This window comes from Protomyctophum bolini (assembly GCF_963924005.1).
Source record: "Protomyctophum bolini genome assembly, chromosome: 24".
In the NCBI taxonomy this organism is placed as follows: domain Eukaryota; kingdom Metazoa; phylum Chordata; class Actinopteri; order Myctophiformes; family Myctophidae; genus Protomyctophum; species Protomyctophum bolini.
The window spans coordinates 19794981-19816009 of NC_137885.1; the positions used below are offsets into that span (position 1 = coordinate 19794981).

Consider the following 21029-nt stretch of genomic DNA (forward strand, 5'->3'; position numbering starts at 1 on the left):
TTTGAAGCTAATACTTTTGTACTTTTACTTAAGTATATTTTTTATTCTTAACTTTTACTTGTAACAGAGTATTTATACATTGCAGCATTGATACTTTACTTAAGTTAATAACAAATGTACTTTTTTCCACCACTGCAAAGCAGGTGGCTGGGGGTTATACCGGTGTCAAAGTGACCAGTGTGTACTAGTATTTGCATGGCAAATTACTTTAACAAGCAGCAATTACCCCCCCCCCCCCCCCCCCCCCCCCAACAGTGGAGACTAATCGAGGGTGGTTGACTATCAAAATGTTTTCTTCATAAAAACACCAGCATGGGTAGAACATATAAAGTGAAAAAGCGAGAGCGGGATGAAAAAGCGAAAAGAAAAAAACTAAAGCACAACACATAAAATACAAACCAGCTGTTGAGAGAAGGAAAACAACACTGAACCGTCCCCTCTTAGGGTCCCCCCCCCTTTTAGATTTCTCTGCAGCTCCGAGCGAAGACTTTTTGGAAAAGTATAAATTATTTTTCAGAGCCATTATCAAGTCAGACGATTCGGTTTTTACAAACAAGGCTTGTGGAAGTAAATAACTGTACATGTATACTGCATGCAGCCTGGGCTGGGCTATGGGTTATGTACATACATACTACCCATAACACACTAAAGCTGTCCAGCACAACCCGTATAGCCCCTGCGCACGGGCTAGCTGATGAAAACCTCGAGATTTTCTCTGAGCTTTCTCAGCCACGGCCAAGAGAACAGACCCTGCCTTTAAGCTACGAGCGTGCAAAGAATGCACTCTCAGCTCCAAGTCAAATGACTTGGATCTGCTGTATTGTTGTTGTGCTGTGTTGCTAAAAAGTTTGTGAAAACTTCACTCTCACTCTCTCTCACTCTCTGCCTCTCTTGCAGGTCGCCTGCTGCTCCGTCACTGTGTCACTCCCCTCCTCCGGTATGGCTCTGTGGCCTTCTCTTCTCTCTCACACACACACACACACACACGCACACGCACACGCACACGCACACAGATCCAGAAGTTTCCCACTCCTCCTCCTTCAGTCCACCTTCTCACAGAAGCCTTCAGTAGGCGGCCCCGCCCACCTGCAGATAAAAAGCCTATAACTGGAGCCGTAGTTCTTCTATTCTGCTGCCTGTCCTGTCACACACACACTTCTCTGACGCCTGTGATATTTCCGACTTGCGACCACCACCACGCACACACACACACACACACACACACACACACACACACACACACACACACAAACACAGACACACCCACAAAGGCACACACCGGCGAAAGGTAAGTGGCACGTCACTCACAACACAACACTGGCAAGGTGTAAGCTGCCCTCATCAAATTGGATGATAATTCCTCTGAGGGCTGTTGATGATATGTCTGCTCTGGATTCGGGTTATGTATGTTGGGTTTTTTTGCGCACGCACTTGTAGGCGTGTTGTTGCTTTAGTGTCACAGTGTCTGTGGTGGGATCATCCACCGGGCCGGCGTCTGGACTGGAACGGCTTGTGTTTTGGAACTCTCATTCTGTTGGCAGGGGAGGAGAGTGTCTTTTGGCAGGAGACCGGTGTCTTTTGGCGTGACCCGCGGTTATTGTTTTCGAAGGGTCAACCACGCACCTGCGACTCACGCAGACACTGTGGATTGAAGAAAGAGGCAGAGGTGATTTTCCTTAATTCTCAATTGTCAATTCAAAGGGAACTACAAAACATATGTTTACATTGCCAAAGCAAAAAGTGGAACAACACAATCAAAACTAAATGTATTTACAATTGAAAGTCAGAATCTCCAATGAATCAATTTCTATGTACCGAGATCACTCGATGGAGATAGTGCAGGAATACCCACAATGATTAGTCTTTAGAGTGGTTGTGTTCCATTTGATATCCTTCTCCTATCACGGCAGCTCATGAATCGTGCTGCTGTGTTTGCACATTATTGTTGTACTTCACCCTGCAGATATGGGAGGGTCATGTTTTCAACATCTTCGTGGGTGATTGTAATCTGTGGGAAGTATGTGTCTCTGATATCTTGGTACAGTGGAAAGATGGTTAGGAAATGTATCTGTTTCCACTTCATTTTGTGTGCAGTGGGTGCATAGTTTGTCTTCTCTATAGGGAGATAGCATTGTAGTTTACTCTGCTTTTGTGTTGCTTCTTTCCAATTTCTCTCTCATTCTCTCTCTCTCTCGCTCTCTCTCCTTTTCTGTCTTGTTCTCGGAAAAGTATTGATGAAGCATGCAAGTTGTATCCACTGCTCGGGATACTGCATACAAAATCTCATCTGATTAAGATCTGACATTTGACAGTGGGCCAAAGGACATCCAGTGCAGCCCCACCTGCAAAGAATCAGTCAAAGGTTTATGCATGTAGGTAAATGCACATCATACGTGGACAATGTTTCCACCCCATTTCTTGTGATACGTTGACATTTAAAAATGCATGTAGCATTCTTTCCTGTCTATTTTCATCTGGTACTTGTGTGTGTGTGTGTGTGTGTGTGTGTGTGTGTGTGTGTGTGTGTGTGGGGGGGGGGGGGGGGGGGGGGGGAGTTTGTGCATTATTCCGTAGGACAGCAGTAGCAATGTTCCCGTGGTTTGAGGAGGACTTTATTTCCACATCAAATGACAAGTAAACAGCTGTAATTCACCACATCCTTTTATCTAACGAGCCTAGAACAAATCGGTGCTGAAAGGAAGCATCAGATTTTCGTCATGATTTCCTGGTAACAGTCTGAGTTGAAATTACTTTGCAGGAATGGAAACGTTGGTCTCGAAATTTCAGGAAATCTTCTAAATGGTACTTTAGAGAGCATGGCACAGCAACAACAAACGACAAACAACAACAAAAATATGTTGCACACACTCTCACTTAAAATATATCTTAAATGCCCCATAATATGTTAAATGTATTTGTGAAACATACATTTACACACACACACACACACACACACACACACAGTCACACAAACACGTGCATATATATATATATATATATATATATATATATATATATATATATATAGATATCATGTATGTTTTCTCTTTTTTCCCCCCCATTTTTGCAGGATGGGATGGGCTCCATTGAATAGTTGGCGATCTTTAAAGTTATGTCCTATAAAAAATCTTTTCCAAACTTGCGGTGGGGATCCCATGTGAAGTCCTTCGGATATGAACATACTGTAGGGTTTGTAGAAACTAACATTCCTGCTCGGGGTAGGCGTTTGTTGGAAAAACCATGCAGCATTTAAAAGCTACAATCCGTAACCTAACCTGGGATTCAAACCTGCAGTCTCCTTGCTTGAGATAGGCCACATTTTCAGTCAAGAGGCGATCTCTGCTCGTCCAGAGGAGAAGTTGCACTTCATGAGCTTCAGGAAGGAACCCCCAAATTGGCACTTATGTGTACAAATGGAACCAAATGGACCCATTTGTACACTCTCTGAGTTACAGAACCATGAGGGTCCATTTGGTTCCATTTGTTTCCTAACTTTCTATCATTTAGCTGGGGACCCCCTGGAACTCTCTCAAGGACCCATGGGGTCCCCGGACCCCACTTTGACAACCAATGTCCTAGCGCATACATGGGCAACTGGCAGCCCGGGGGGCGGGCCACATGCGCCCCTCACCTGTACTTAATGCAGCCCGAAGGTTAATATCGGAATAGTTATATATTGTTGCTGTTAAATTGATGATCCCGCTTTAATTAGTTTTATTATATTAGTAGCTGAATGACTATTGACTAGTATATTTTATTGTCTTTTTTATGTCCAATGTATTTGCATTTAAGTTCCCAAAGTTAACATAAGGACAACTAAATGCATTTGAAATAATTTAAAAAAATAACTTTTCCAGGATTCCAATTCAAAAATAGCAACAAAAAAAAATCATGATTTCAATTTAAAAAATGCTAAAATAGCTGATCTACAAGCTCAAATCGCTTTGCAGTGTGACTAGACTGTGGTATGTTAAATACAATATAACTTGTACAGATTCATTCAAATATGTTCCTGATTGCAGCTTTAACCTCCCAGCTTGACACATTGTAAAACACTGTGTGTGTGTGTGTGTGTGTGTGTGTGTGTGTGTGTGTGTGTGTGTGTGTGTGTGTGTGTGTGTGTGTGTGTGTGTGTGTGTGTGTGTGTGTGTGTGTGGCTTTCATGCCTGCCCCACACCATAAATCATGACTGAAATCAGTCACAAACTAAGAGTAAAATAAGACTTCGAAATTGCAATAAAGTAAAGCGTTTGCTTCACTTTAAAAATATAATTCAGACGGACAGTTTGGAGGATCATTTATATCTTGAAATATGTGACACGGGAGAAGAGAAGAAAAAGTAATGGACGAGCACTTGCACTGGGAACAAAAATGATTAGAGGATGAGACACCATCATTAATACCTTCATAAAGATACCTTCATTCATTTGTAAGTAAGTTTGAAAGTTCTGGGTCATAGGGTGTGGATAATTCCTTAATTTTTCGGCATTACCAAAAGGCCATCATTTCTCGCTCTCCCCTTTCACAGTATTATCATGCAGTCACTGCACAGAAGCTGCGGCACTCTGAGAAGAAGTAGAAAAAAAAAGAGCACGACGTAGAAGATGTGAGGAGTCAAGGTCATGGACCTCCGGGATCCTGCTGCTGGAGTGCAGCTCCGGGTTTTGTCATTCTCTGCGTAGTGTTACACTTGATGTGTGTCTGGTATAGCTCTGGAAGACACGAGATGATGACCCATCACATTTCTACAGTTTAGAAAGAGCCAGGAAGCCCTGACTTAACAGATTCCCTGTTCTCTATGCTCGTGTGTGTGTGTGTGTGTGTGTGTGTGTGTGCGTGTGTGTGTGTGTGTGTGTGTGCGTGTGTGTGTGTGTGTGTGTGTGTGTGTGTGTGTGTGTGCGTGTGTGTGTGTGTGTGTGTGTGTGTGTGTGTGCGTGTGCTCGCGGATCCAAGGCCTTGACGTGCAGCTGCATCCTCCCTTTCTCCCAGCACTATGCGGGAGAGAGGGAGTCTGGGCCTATAATAACTGGCTTGGGATCAGCTGTACCCCGCCAAGCCCTCCCCGTAACCCTGTTATCAGATGGAAATCCTGGCATCTACCTAAAAGCAACTGCATAATGATCTCCACTTGTTGGAGAACAATTACATCAGACTGGCAGCTTTGAAATCACATTTCGTACAGTATTGCTGGGCTTCCCCCAGTGGTGGAAAAAGTGCTCCAATGTTTTACTTATAAGTAAAAGTATGAATGCTGTAATTTAGAAATGTACAAAGTCCAGAATTCATTGTTTTATGCCGCTGGCGTCTCGTGCTTAAGTCAAATCGGGCTCAGTGAGGTGGATCTGAGGTGGAAGTGCAGGAATGTAACGTTTTCAGAGCTTCAATGTATCGCATCTCCCTTAGAGATAGGGTGAGACGTTTACAAGGTTTACAAGTTGTTTTATAGGCGGATAACTTAGTTTTGTTTGTTGTCTTAGTTTAGCCTTTCTTATATGGTATGACGGATTCATATGTTATCACTGCATTATATACACGTTATCAACCGTTCACAAGACCCCTGTCTCAGTAACTTCACTCATTACAGCAACGCTCGGCACGGCGACTCGCTCGGCGGTGCCTCATGTGGCTCAAGGCCACCAGAGACGGTGCGCCTCCGTCATGGTCATGGTCATCGTCACAAAAAGCAAACGCTCCCTAACGTGCCGCGTTTCCCAGTATGTGTGATTATCACATACTGGCTGTATTCCAACATCCTGATCACGCACATACTCGTGATTATAGGCTGATAACATTAGAAGCGGTTGCATGTGTAGTGTAAGAGCAAAATGACCACCACATGAATATGGTCAATGGCACACAGCTGCCATCCATCAGCGTCCTCATTGATTCACTCTTCAGCTCCTAGTAGTGATAATTGCAAACAGGCCAAATCATGGCTAGAAAAGCATGACCCTAACACTGCATTAAATCATATCGCCTGCGTCCGTTTTCTCATGTTTACGTTGACGGAGGTGTGATTTCTTTCCAGCGTCTGTGAGCGAGCGGTGGTCTCGAGAGTGTGAAGTATCACGACCCTGTCATGGTCATGAACTATAGCCGCAGGGGTGCACGCAGTGTGCTTGGCGTTAAAATATAACCAGCAACTAAAATATGCACTGCAATGTCTCAGATAGACCAGATAGGCTAAAAAGGGGTGTGACCCAAAATAAATTGCAATAGTAATCATTCAAGGTTTTTTATGATCCAAAATATTAAGAATTGTGAATTATATACATTTTGGATCATGGCAAATTCAGGGGTTGAAAGTCGGGTACCATTAACATCCTAAGGCAAACATGTCTAATTTGAATTATGCTTTAAGTTGTATTTAACGTGTCAAACGAGGGGTTATTCACGATTCTGAATCCATTCCAAGCATTCATTTTGCACGAAAAACACTAAAAATTGTCCATAATGTGCCCAAATGTGCTGACCTCATTTGTGATGATGGCTATGGCCGTTTTAAGCCCAAGGAGTGTTTTTCGTTGGTTGGTTAACCAACCTCTTAAAGATGGAGTGCCGTGATTTTTCCCTCGACCACAGCTGTGTGTTGTATGATAATGGGGGAGGGGTTAGGAGAGGGGATTATTTTTATGATGTAACGTGGTGTATTTCGATTGGGCCTTTTGACTCAAAAGTAAGAGTAATGTTAACGCCTTTGTTTATTACTACTTGTTTTATTGCCTATGCTTATGTAGAAAAAAATCTCACTGCTCAGGTCAAATAGGCCTATTGATATGCGATTAAAATGTGATTCATTGAGATTAATTAATCACAAAGCCTCCAATTAATTAAATGTTTTTTAATGGACCCATAAGTGTTTATTATTTAAGTTAGGTTTTGCCATAATCATGTCTTTTGCCATAATCAGGTAGCTTTACAACAAAGATGTATTCGGCTATTCGGTATTCGGTTTTCGGCCAACTGTTTCCTATATTCGGTATTCGGTTTCGACCAAGAATTTTCCTTTCGGTGCATCCCTACTTCTAAGCTTTTTGACCCCCCTCTGTATTTTGGATACTGTACAGTAGGCCTATATGTTGCAGTTTTTCACCTGCCAAATCTCAACAATAATTGCAGAGAGTTGGATGAAGTAGATACATTCGCAATACTACAGTATGTCTTAATTTGTCCAGGACAGGCTTCAGACGCGCCTCCTCAGGAGACTTCACTCAGATCTGAATCCATTTTATTTGACGTTGGGAACGCCCCTGGCAGGGTTCGAACCCACAACCTTCTGTATGAAAGGCAACCGCTACACTAGTGCGAATACCATGTCTTAATTACAGGTTAATAATGACAGAATAATTTTATCCCGGTATATCTTTGTCACAGTAGCACCAATTATCTATACTATAACTCGGGAGTTGCACTCCAGCACTAAAACCATCTGGACTGTTACGGAAAGGTGGCCGTATATTTCTTTCAATGGCATATTTTCTTACAGTGTCTCTGTGTAACACATTAGCCTAACCTTCCCAAGGGCAGTGATCACAGCCCATTACTATCATCGTTGTTCATAGGCGGTGGCAAAAGTACTCTTTTTAACTGGTTTGCACTTTAATCTGCTATTATGCTAGGGTTGTACTGTACTTTCAGTAGTAATGTTTTCATGTGTTTATCATTTTAATAATGCATGCTGCTTAAATCGTTAGTTCAGACTTTTGGACTTAAAGCTGTAGGAAATACTTGCTATGAATATAGTGGTTGCCAAGGAATTAATTGATTGCCTGAGTCCCGTGGTGGGAGTTCTGGTCTGGTTTTGGTGCATATTAAGTAGTTCCAGTCAGTTGTTGGGGGTCTGGGGGCCACGCATTAGAAAGAAATTAATACAAAAAACTAGCGTCACTTGTATTGTTGACCTATTCCTATCCATATATCGCAACTTTCATTCAACTTTGGCCCCTCTGTCACATGCATGGAACTATATTCTGTATCCAGTCACGACTATGCCAGCAGCAGTACAAAACCATGGAACTATATTCTGTGTCCAGTCACTACTAGGCCAGCAGCAGTACAAAACCATGCAGTTCATTGCAGAAAGCTATGCTGAAGGCTCATCTAATGTCCCATTTAGCTCATCCTGCTGTAGTTCGAATATATTCAGTTTGTAGGAGGATGCGATTCATGAAAGAAAACATAAATATAAACATACATTAATACAAGGTGTATTAATTTATGTTACAGAGAGGATACTCAAAGGCGTAACAATGCAGGACTTCTTTTTGTTTTTTTTGGTGCAACATTTCCAACAAAATTCCCAGCATACCTTCATCTCTGTAGAGGAAAGCGCTGCATACTTTAACTGGCAAGGAGCACGTGGGTTGGAAAGTCACAGTTCTGCATGCTCCCAGACAACGGCCAGAGATATACAAGTCAAAACCAAAAGCTTGGAAAAGATTGTGAAGCCCCCTTGTTCGTTTTGTTTGTTTGTCACTCACCCAGACCGTGGAACCACCACGGATGTTGTGGATACACAACGCATGTCATGTAAAATCAACGGTCGTGGGATTTTCCTAAACATATTAAAGAACAACTGCTGGCTTTCGGATGCAACAAAATCCCCAAGAAGTAGTTCAGCTCTGAGAGCTCTGAATTGCCATTGACTGTCCAAACCCCGGCCGATACAAGATACTCTGTTTTGACAGAACTCAAGGCTAATAGGAAAATAATTCTGCTCTCAGTCTGCTCTCCGCATGAAATCAAAATTGTGGTCGGAGCGCCAGTGACTTGTGGTTCTTCTCCCCCTAAATGCAGGGGAGGGGGAAGTCTGTCAGTGAGGTGGGTGAAGGGGTCAGAGTGTGTGTGTGTGTGTGTGTGTGTGTGTGTGTGTGTGTGTGTGTGTGTGTGTGTGTGTGTGTGTGTGTGTGTGTGTGTGTGCACGCTTGTATAATGCAAGTCAGTGGTTGGGAGGAGAACAGTATATGTGTATGCAAACACTGCATACACAGCGCTTGCTCCCCCCCCCCCCCCCCTCCCCTCCCTCAACATGCTTTGTGGTCAGCCTTGTAATTTGGAACAAGTGTTAAAAATGCGAGGAGGGCCACCATAAGAAAGCTCTCCTCCTCCTCCTCCTCCTCCTCTGCCTTCTACTGACCTTCACTCTGCCTCATAATCAGTGGTGGAAAGTAACTAAGTACATTTACTTAAATACTGTACTTAATCGCGACGCATTGTGAGCTTGTAGATCTGCTATTTTCAAAATATTTGTATACATTTGAACACTTGAAATGGCACATTCTGCACAGTGAGTACTTTCTACTTTTGGCACTTTAAGTACATTTTGATGCGAATACTTCTGTACTCTTACTCAACATTTTGAATTCCAGACTTTTACTTGTAACAGAGTAGTTCTGCATTGCAGTATTGATACTTTTACTTAAGTAAAACAATTGAGTACTTTTTCCACCCCCGCTCCACTCAGCCTCATAATCGATACCCACAGACCTCGCTCTGTGAAGAGATCGAGTAGGTGTGAAGGAATGTTGGACACGGAAAACACGTGCACACACACACACACACACACACGCACATTCATGCATGTGCACACACAGACACACACACACACACACACACACACACACACACACAGGTCGGGAGAGGAACTGGGTTGGGCGGAGCGGATCAGTGTAATGTTTTCTTTTGTTTTTGACATGCGAGGAGCAAACAGAACAACAACAACAATCGGTTTGCACCCTTTTTTTTGTGTCGTGTCTTGATGATGTCACTAAAGGGGTGCAGTACTTAGGGCATTGAGTAACTAGTCGACTAGTAAATCCACTAGTTGAACTTGCTGGTACTAGTTGATAAAAAAAGGTTTTTATTTTTTCCTGGTTTTGTAGGCCTCAAGATCAGGAAGATTATAGTTATAGTCACCAATGTACACAGTTTTTAAATATTATATTATATTAAATATTTATTTTACATAATAGGTGGTTAAACAACTAGTAAACTAGGCAACTAGTAAAAATGACTAGAAGTGAATGCCCTAGCAGTACTTAGTTTAGACAGTTTTTGGTTTAGACTAGTCATTGGTTAGACCAGTCATTAGTCCAACTACAACCTATCTCAAACCCTCACCCTAAACCTAACCTCCCACGAGGCAGCACACCTAAACCTAACCTAAACCTAAAAATGTATAACCAATGACTACCGGTAGTCTAAACTAAGTATGCACCCCCACTAAAGTGGTGTATTTTGATTGGGCCTTTTGACTCAAAGACTTTCAGCTTTCAGGAAGAAACCAAGAATACACAGGGAAGACATATTTGAATATTCTAACCACACCTGGGGGTCTATTATAGAGTAATGTTAACTCCATAGACACATACAAAACAGATCACTGGCTGCACTCCATCTTTATATTTAATATAATTTTTGGGGGTCGATATTTACACACTAATCTTTAAACGAACACGGAGGATTTACTGTGTAGAAATGAAGGGTCTGGGATAGTAATCACATGTTTTGCTGAATGTCATTGAGATAATTAGATAATAAGATATTAGTTAAGGATCATTTTGCATTAATTTGATGTGTTCCTGCCAAGGACACCGCGTTGTCTGAGATGTGACCTTTGCCTGGTCGTATTTGGAGATGTTTGAGCCGAGTTAAATCACCTGGACACAAGCCAGATGGATGTCACAAAAAACACTGAGTCATGTCAACATGGGCCAACACAGCATTTGTTGTGCGTGCGTGAGAGTGTGCCTAAAATGAGTGATCCCTATAATCATTACACTTCCCAATCATCATTACACATCCCTCAAAAACCAAAGCAAAAATAAGAAGAATAGAAGAAAGATTGTGTGTGTGTGCATGCATGCTTTATTTATTATATTACATAATAATAGGCTGCCTTTCATCCACCCAATTTTTTTAATCAGTAGTGCACTTGAAATCTCTCGTGGGGAGTTCATGAAACCTTGCTTTTACTGTGCACACTACAGTCCGGTGTCCTGTCCATAGTACCAGTTGAGAAGGGCGAACGTCAAACCGCTCTTCGAAAAACAAAGCCCTGCAGGCCTGACCACCGGCAATTAAGACTGGCAGCCACATATCTGTAAGCAAATGACACGGTCCGTACCTCGCATGCCTCCTCTCCAAAACCCGCTTTGTTTATCGAGCTCTGGAAGTTGCCCATCTGGAACCGGTCAGGGAGGGGGAAAAAATGCACACACACTACTGAGGAGAAATGGAAATGTGATTATTTTTTCAAAGCTATGCATGGAGTGAGTGATAGAAGACTTGTGGCCCATCACCAAGCAAGCAGGGCCGTCTGTGGTTGTAAATGTTGGCAAAGACATGCGGCTGAACAGGCATCCGCTGTGGGGCGCGTATAGCCTTGGTCAAAGGAGGGGGATTATCGTCATGTAAAGCAGTGGTTCTCAACCTTTTCAGGCTGCCCCCCCCCCCCCCCCCAAAAAAAAACACGTTGTGTTGTGAGGCGTTGTCAGCTTTTAGGTCAGCTTCAAAATGTTTGCCTCTGTCTTATACTATTTGGCAATGTTATGTGGCCAATGTTTGACCAGTCTTTATAGTATATATTTGTTTCTTTAAAGTCTTTAAATTGTTGAACATGTAAAACCTGATGTAAACTGCAGCTGAAGCCACATGGTTTACGAAACCGTTTTAAGCCCAGTTGCTTTGTCGGTGTCACAAGTCTCACGACACAGTGGTGTCACACAACAAAAATCCATCGTCTGGAATTATCCCTCAAGGAGATTCTGTTGTTCTGTTTCACACAGCATGGCATGCAGTGCAGTACTGTACATGCTTACAGCATGTATAATGTAGAGTGGCCCTGCCTGTCGCCCAGAAGCTTAAAATCACCCAGACCAGGGTTTGAATCAATACGTGAAATACATTGTTTTACATTAGACTGATTTTTCTGTTTTACTAATCTCATCTGTGTAATGCATACAGATGTGCCATTTGAGAACTTCACATGTCCTGCCATTGGCATTTCAGTAGATTGTCAGTGCATTGTCAGAACATGTTATTATGTTAGTTCTAATCAGATTCCCTGAATAGATAAGAGTTCCTCTGCTGGACACTTAGTAGCAGAGCAGTAGAATCAGCGAGGCTAATCAGTGAATAAAACCTGCAGGGAAAACATGCATTTTCAGAAAACCTTCAGGAAAAGATCAGGAAAGCATGAAGAGTTGGAATGGCACATCTGTATAATGCAGATGAACCTCATTAACCGTAGCTAGCACCCCTAGCCTGATCAGGCTAATTAACCCATTCTGATCGGAACCCGTTTTGGTGTTAGCATTATGTTATGCTTTAGCTATTGAAAAATAGCAGATCTACAAGCTCATAGCGCGCCACCGAGTGGCGCGCTACGAGCTTGTAGGTCTGCTATTTTTGAAAAATCGAAGAGTCGACTGACATTTTCAGAATCTGATCTCAGGTCAGAATGGGTTGATCAGACCAGTGTGTGTCCAGTGGAAACCTCGTATGAATCTGATCTCAGGTCAGAATGGGTTAACAGACTATGGGCGCCTCTTCACCGTGAGGGGGAAACAGGAGCGCACAAAGCATAGAGCCAACAGATGACTGCAGTTTAAGTGGTAAATTAACCACATTAATGGTTGATGAGTTATTTAGTGATTCCTCTGTTTTCATATTTCTTGTCAGTGCGGGAGAGGAGATATTGTATGTTTTGGAGAAGCAGCAGCATACGTTTTGTTTTGTCGATGACATAATTATTCTGTTGATGCAAGCTTTGAGCTGAGGAGTAGCCTAATAAGATGTGCATAATGTTGATGTGCATTTTATGACAATGCCCTGTATCCATTATAACATTGCTCAGCTGTACAGTTCAGGCAAGCTGGTAAAGAGGCTATAGTACTCACAGCCAGGTTGTTGTGATGAATGATCATTGTACAGTTTTCCTCAGAGCTTTCAGTACATGTTGTGCCCATGGTCCGTCCACCTTTAAGATTAACGTCTTGCTTGTGCATCTCCCTCTCGTTTGAAAGAGTCTGTGGCATATTTTAACTTGTATTGATACAAATAGTTTTGACAGTTTCACTTCGCAGGCATCACTCTCGACCCGAGTCTCGACAATTACACAGCAACAACACCACTCCTGTATCCTGTCACTCCTTCACAATAAAGTCCCTTTGCCTCCCATTGCTGCACATTTTACCCAGGAAATAGGTGTAAGTATGTTGTAACTTAACAGCATGAGAGAGAGGCAAGGAACCGAGTGAGCGAGAGAGACGGGGCAAGAGAGGGGGCCTCCAGTGATACTAAACACTGATTCGAACCACTCGACACCACAGTGGGGGGCAGGTTTTAGAGCCAAACTAAATTTGGTTTGGCGATCGAGTCCTCCCAAACCAAACCTTTTTCGGCTCATAGTGTAGCCTGCATTGGGCTTTACAGCAATGATTGCTATCAAAATATAGAGCATTAGGTTCACCCTTCACTGCAGCTGATAACTTGCAGATAACTTATGTAAATATGAACATGAAAAGGGCATATATCAACTACTTAAGACAACGTTAACATTATCACGCACCACTGGTTATTGCCATTTTTTAATTACTCACCTTTTCATTTACACAATGGCACACTTTTTGAGTGGTGCAATGTACCACTCCAAGGAACAGCAATGTCCGTGTTCACCTATACCTATGTGTTCGTTCACCTACCTATGTACCTATGTATGTGGCCATGAGCACCAGTATATGACTATGAGTACCAGTACGGGCGCTGTTGTGCCAGAAACAGAGAGAGAGAGAGATAGTATTAGTGCTGCACTGTTGCCTGCTAATGAGAGAGAGAGAGAAAGAGAGAGGACAGGAGGGGGGAGAGAGGGGAGTTGCACCACTCAGTTCACACGGGTGTGATTTTTCCCGTTTCGGTTTACTGAAAAGTGTATGGTGAAAAATGTCGATGCAGTGATGCCTTCAGATTGACTATACTGTAGGTTCTATGTGGGGGCGGCAGTGGCTCAGGGGTAGAGTGACCGTATAGGAACCATATAAGGTTCCCAGTTCAAACCTGGGCTCCCCTAGAGTGTTGAAGTATCCTTGAGCTCTGACTCTGAACACCTAATTGCTCCCGATGTGCAGGTTCGTGCCTTGCATGGTTTCCTCTGTCATCGGTGTGTGTGTGTGTGTGTGTGTGTGTGTGTGTGTGTGTGTGTGTGTGTGTGTGTGTGTGTGTGTGTGTGTGTGTGTGTGTGTGTGAATGGGTGAATGTAATGCACAATCTCTGTAAAACGCCTTAGATAAAGGCGCTATATAAATGCAGCATTTGCCATTTATGTATTAATAACCCATAAGACCTGAGACTAGATTATACAAAATGTCTTCTAAATCCTAACAGTTTTCTGAAAAACCTATGTTTCTATGTCAGTGGTTCTTTTTCATGTCAATAAGCCCTAGATTTATATGTATTTGGTCGCCAACCTCCATCTCAAAATATTTTGTTCCAGGAACCTCCCCAGAAGCAAATATTTGAGTTAAAAACGTTCGCTGTGAAAGAATATCTACAAGTGCGAGAACACTGCCAGACGCTCTGTCCAGCTTCTTAAATGAGCTGTGTGATTCACAACGGGGTCTTGTCTGGTAAATGAAATAGGATGTGTTTTTGTCTGGTTTCTCTCAACAACCAAGCAGAAAGCCCCGATTATTATTATTTTTGGTAGGACGGCGTCTGTTGTGGACTGGAAATAGCAGATCTATAAGCACGCAACGTGCCCCTTCAGCGACACGGTGTGAGCTTGTAGATCTGCTATTTTCCATACTATGACGAGCGTAAATTCGGCATTAGGAGTCTGACGTATCCTTGGAGGACAGGACGGGAGAAAGAACACGGCAAGTATTTCAAAGAGCCGATTCAGCCTCCTTTGTTTGTCATGTCCCGGCTCGTTGCTTTTATCAAAACCGCCTGATGTCCCTGCCAAGCATGTGCTTTGATTTTTCAGTGGCGTTGTGAGAATGCGAGGGATTTCTGACTGTGGAAAAGTCCAATATTTGACTTTTGAGTATAACATTGTATGACATGGCCGTATGTCTGGTTCAGTTAATGTCAGCGCAGGTAGTGGATTATGGAGATTGGAGGGTCGGATTGATTGATAGGTTTTCATAAACGGCATTGGGCACTGGCTGTTGGGAACACAGACTCACATTTTCTTAGCTGCTTGTAATGCAGTATAGTAGGCCATACATGGGCAACTGGTGGCCCGCGGGCCACATGCGGCCCCCACCATCACTTAATGCGGCCCTCAGGTTAATATCCGATTTCAGCTGTTACATTTACAAACATGCAAACATGACCCGCATTAATTACTTGAGTCTATCTTAAAGGACCACTTCGAAGAGTTGTGGGAACTCTCTTTGAGGCGTATTCATACAACCTCTTTATGTCTTAGACATTGCCTAATTCAATTCAAAATAGTACATCGTTTGCATTTCTCGAGAGAAAAACTATCTAAAATTTATCCTGACATTGACTCTACTTGTATAAGATGTCATCTGGAGCCAGCCTCTGTTGGACATATGTTCTGGGGATGCACTTCCTTGAACCCATTTTGGAATAGTATTTTTGATGCTTTCTCAACCATCTGTCATATGCCAATTGCGCCCAACCCGATAACTGCTATATTTGGAGTTCCCAACGACGATGCACCAATTACTTCTTCCCAAGCCAATTTCATAGCTTTTGCTTCACTCATAGCGAGGAGACTTATTCTCCGCAATTGGAAATCTGATAAACCTCCAACATTTACAAGTTGGGTCAAGGATGTTCTATCCTTTATTCCATTGGAGAAGCTCAGATACAACAGGTTCAAATCTCGCCAGAAATTTGTAAAGGCTTGGTCCCCTTTCCTTGAATTCACCCTTTCACTGTCCTCCGACTCACTGTCCTTTGATGATGTGTCCTAAGTGTTTTTCCTACATGTAATTTGGTTCACTGTGTAGCCCCTTAATCTAGTAAAAGGCAAAAAAAATATTTTATTGTATTTACTTAATTTATTATTTATATCCTTTAATACCTGTTTATTTTATTATGATGGTTTTTTTTTTGTTTTTTTTTTGTGTGTGTTGTTGTTGTCTTGCTTTGTGATGGAACCGGGGAGGGTGGGGTATATGTGGGGTTGTTTGTCTACAAAAATGAAAATCTTATAAATAAAGTTATAAAAAAAAAGAATATAAAAAAAAAAAAAAAAAAAAAAAAAGGACCACTTCACCACTTTTCAACCCATCTTCATATAATAGGTCCTCACTAATAATCATGAAAAAATGGCACGATTATTTTCTACTCAGTCTGTGTCTCATAGGAGGGCTGTGGGCAGTTTAGAAAACGTCTTCCAGTGACATCATCATTAGGCAGATTTCTTTTGATACAAGATTTTTTTACAATAATGTTTAGATTTTCATTATCGTGAGAACGATGGCTTCCATTTTCGCATTGCAACTGTTCAGGACTAGAAAGCCTGCAGTTTCTATTAGCTTGTATTCCCCATCGATGATGTCACTGGAAGACGGTTTCTGAACTGCCCACAGTAGAAAAAAATTGCGCCATTTCTTCATGATTATAATTATTATAATTATATAGACCTATAATAGACCTATTATATGAAGATAGGTTGAAAAGTGGTGAAGTGGTCCTACAAAGAAGAAGTAGAAGTACATTTATGTCCAATGTATTTGTATTTAGTTCATAAAGTTAACATAAAAAGGGACTTTTCAGGATTTCAATTCAAATATAGCAAAAAAAGCTGATCTACAAGCTCAAAATGCGTCACAGTGCGACATGTTTTGAGCTTGTAGATCAGCTATTTTTGCTACCAGTAATATGCAGCTATTTTTTGCAAAGTAATATTACGCCCAATGTGGTTCTCTGGAGTGAGTGTGGAAATATAGGCCTAGTGGCCCTCTCCATTGTCAAAGTTGCCCACCCCTGTAGTAGGATATAACCTGTTTGGTTTGTAGTGACCTTGTTTTAATTAGTTTGAAGTTTGATTATCAATGCCTACATACTACAAAGTAGATAATTTCAACTGGAGCACATTGCTCTTGAATATCAGACCATTTCTATGATTTAAGCAAATGCTGTTTTGAAGTGAAGTGCCTGCATGCGCAGTTTGAAGGACAAACACTTTCCATTGTCATCGTTACAAGCCACCTGTGGCCTCCAACACAGAGACTCACTTCCAAGAAGTGTATAATAATAGGCCGTGTGTAAGATATATTTTAATGGCGGCATCTGTGAACCTTCTCGTCTACTGTTCCTAACCCCAACCTGAATCTTTTCCTATGTAAGTCGAACTCTACAAAATCTTTTTTTAAAACATAATATTCTACTCTACATTTTTGCCCTCACAAGTATAGTAATACACGTACGTACGCACACACGTACACGTGCACACACAAAACAAGTAAACGTGTGTCTTGGGAAACTGTATCAAGGCCTAGTTTGTATCTGGTTGGGGATGGCAACTCTGTGTTACAAACCCCAGCCTCCCGAGAAACGCCATGGAGCCTCACTGCCTGCCATTCAACCTGGCTTTTCTTCTTCTTTGCACAGGGACTGCTGGACAGCAGCGAACGCCTGGCTGGATCCCTAGCTGTGCCGTGTCAGAGCCCTCGCTCATGCCTCGAGCAAGTCCCGGAGGAGCAGTGACCCAACGCCAGGGGAAATAGAGGACGCCAAAACCTTGAGGCAAGCCAACACAGGGCTTGGCTCATCATCGAACTAGACTAGGGAACCGCAGAGGCCTTCAGCTTGCAGCGAGGAAAGGCCTCTAAAGGTGATTTAAGTTTCTTTTTGCTTTTTGGGAGGTAGAGCCTTGTTAATTGATGTGTCACAGTATTTGTATACAGCAATTGTATGTTTAATCTAGTCAACTTGTCGATGTGCATCGGGATCGGGTCAATATGTTTTCTTTCAACAACATTCTAGTCAGTGTATAGTCAATTTTCATTTTAATAGAATCAGCGTTCTAATTTCCAACTTGCTAGTTTCTTGCTTAGGTAGAGAATCTTCTGAATCTTCTTATATACAGTACACAGTTTCTCACCAGCTGTATAATTAGTGGGTTTGATCATACAATCAGAGAAAAACCTTCTGATGGCAACATGAATGCATGTTTGTTTACTTTATCACTAATTCAGAAAGAGAGGCAAAACAAGGCTATTGTTTGTTCTCTGGGGTTATATACTTCCAACTCTCAATCAGAATATTATATTTGATCTCTTTGACATCTTTTTTCAGTTTTTAGAGCAACAAATACCACCGCAGAGGAAAACATACATTCAACCATCAGCGTTTATTTTCACACCATGATTTTGGCAGCGGCTTCCCAGCCTCTTTAGCACCGACATGTTTAAAGGATTAAAGTCGCCCTGCGAGAGCACTCTGCGGTCTAAACCAAACGAAACGGCGGCACTCTCCGGGGCCCCTAATTGTTCATTTATGATCCGTGGCGTGCACCGAAAATAACAGATCTACAAGCTCACAATGCGTCGCGTCTGCGACACACTGTGAGCTTGTAGATCTGCTTTTTCCCCCCGGCACACGACACAGTGCAATTGTTACATCTCATTTAGCATCATGGGCTCCAATGCATAACTCCCAAGGAAATGTGACTACTGTACAGTCAAGACTGCTGTTTGGATGGATGTACAGTAGTGTGAATGAGCAATGCAGACATTCATTATTTTTTTTCTTTCTTCTGTGGGCTTGACTGCTGACGTTAAAGGAGGGGCTTGTGTGCAGTCGTGGAAAGTAACTAAGTACATTTACTTAAGTACAAATTTTGAGGTATTTGTACTGTACTTGAGTATTTCCAATTTCCAACACTTTTACTTGTAGAAGTAAAAGTGCACTACATCTCAGATCCAAATATTGTACTTTTATTTGACAGTTTTTAAATTACATTTCAGCCATTTGAAAATAGCCGATCTACAAGCTCACAATGTGTCGCTACGCATTGTGAGCTTGTAGATCGGCTATTTTCAAAAAAGCTTGTTCTGTATTTTTAATTTTGAAAACTTGTGAAATGGGACATTCTGCACAATGAGTATCATTTCCTGATAAATTCCCAACTCAAACTGGAAGTCTGGGACATGGAAGCTGCAAAATATTTTTTGTATGGCCACTGTGTGAACTACTGGTAGTTTTTTTGGGGAAACAATCCCTGAGAGATCATCATGGCTGGCTACTTTGTATGATGTGTGTGTGCCCCCTTGTGGTGGAAATATTGTGCTACAGATTTCAGCTTTTCTAGTTCTGGCTGGAAAGGCAGTGACCTCCAGTGTTGGATGGCCACAGTTGATACAGTATACCCACACCGCACATGGTGCAGATCAGAGACATGTATAGACACATTCAGAGACGGATCCCCTGGTCGCAGCCAACGTATTTCCTGTAGGTGGAGATAAGATATCGGCAGGGTACACTGTCAGCTCTTCTACTACATTGAATGGGAAAGTGTCCGCTCAGCCTCATACATTACTCTTTTACCTGCTTTTTACTAACACTAACGTTAGAAAGACGCCCAGAACATCGGGACGAACCTGTGTAGTTTATGGCTGCTCCAACAGTAGTGGCAAAATTCAACTTTGGATAGAAACGGAATGTCAAATGCGAGCGCCTGCCCCAATTTCGTTGTGCATTTAGTAGTGTAATTACGGCACCGCTGAGCTGCCTGTATTTGACTACGTTGGGCTACGTTCTGACCCAACAATGTCACCTTTTTCACACCCTGTTCAGACAGGATCCGGATTTCAGGATGGAGTTAACAGGTCGACTCCTTTCTCAAGGGAACGATGCAGTAACTGCACATGTTGTATATCCCTTCTTATGTAGTATGGACCAGGCTATCTCGGTGTCATTGACTGCCATACGTTTCAAAGCATATTTTCCTTGCGTTCCCCAGCTCTGAGTCTTCAGACAGATAGGCGTGTTTGTCCGTCTTCAAAACGTCTTCAAACCTTGGATCTGTGAATTTGTCCACACTCCTGTTCTGTCTTAATCCAATACGATTAGATGACTTACAACAATAATGGTCTTGTATACAGCGTATGTGTAACCGTTTATGTGAGTTGTGAAGCAAAAGGTCTAAGATTCCTATTGTATTAATTCCATATGAATAGCTTGTCCTTTCAACGTAGTTGTGATTGTTGGCCATCATTCACGACTAATCTCCCAACCTCTAATTACCAGTGTTTTTTTTGGCGCTTGCTGATATCTGCACCGCTCTCACTGAAAACAATGTATTTAAAACTGCACTCTTGAGCGCTGCATGGGTCCAGCGCTTATTTATTGATTTATTAACATCAAAAAATCTAATAGAGGGTATGCGCGTGACATCATCATCAAACCAGGAGGTTATGCAGGAACGCCTACTGAGTAGCAAAAAACTGCTGTCTAGTTTCTGGCCTTGACAGTCCATACATCCACACAGAAAAGTCCTATCTGTCCTATCTTAACAACATTAAACAATGTTAAACTCACTTTGCATGTTGCTTTGCCACTCGATGTGCCATTCACTTTAAGCATGCGCATACCCTCTATTGTGTGAATAATTACCGGTAGTATGAATAAGCGATCGTGCTGTGTAAAAATAGCGAAAAATATCTGTCATGATGTATGTGTCCTGGACAGAGGGGACACACACACACACACACACACACACACACACACACACACACACACACACACACACACACACACACAAACACACACCGATGCGCTGTGCTGCCTCCATGACCTTCTGCAAAGCTTTTTGGTTGAGGTCAGTCCAGTTCCCACAGTGATGCAACCAGCTTCAAAATGTTCTCACTTTGTCATTTTAATCACCTTTTCGACATTTCGTTTACACACAAGAATAAAATAGCAGTGCAAGCACACACACACACACACACACACACACACACACACACACACACACACACACACACACACACACACCTAAACACAACTATCTGGCCATTAAATCTACTGTGCATGATATTGTCTCATTT

General features: G+C 42.2%; 1 protein-coding gene across 1 annotated transcript in view; it reads left to right on the forward strand.

Annotated features, from left to right (window-relative positions):
- Nucleotides 1-1144: 1144 nt before the first annotated feature.
- LOC308311540 (uncharacterized protein) overlaps nt 1145-21029 on the forward strand; it is a 30563-nt gene continuing 10678 nt past the window's right edge. Inside the window, exons 1-2 of the mRNA XM_080758275.1 lie at nt 1145-1288; nt 17590-17812. The gene's annotated coding sequence lies outside the window, so the exon portion shown is untranslated. The remainder of the gene's footprint in view (nt 1289-17589; nt 17813-21029) is intronic.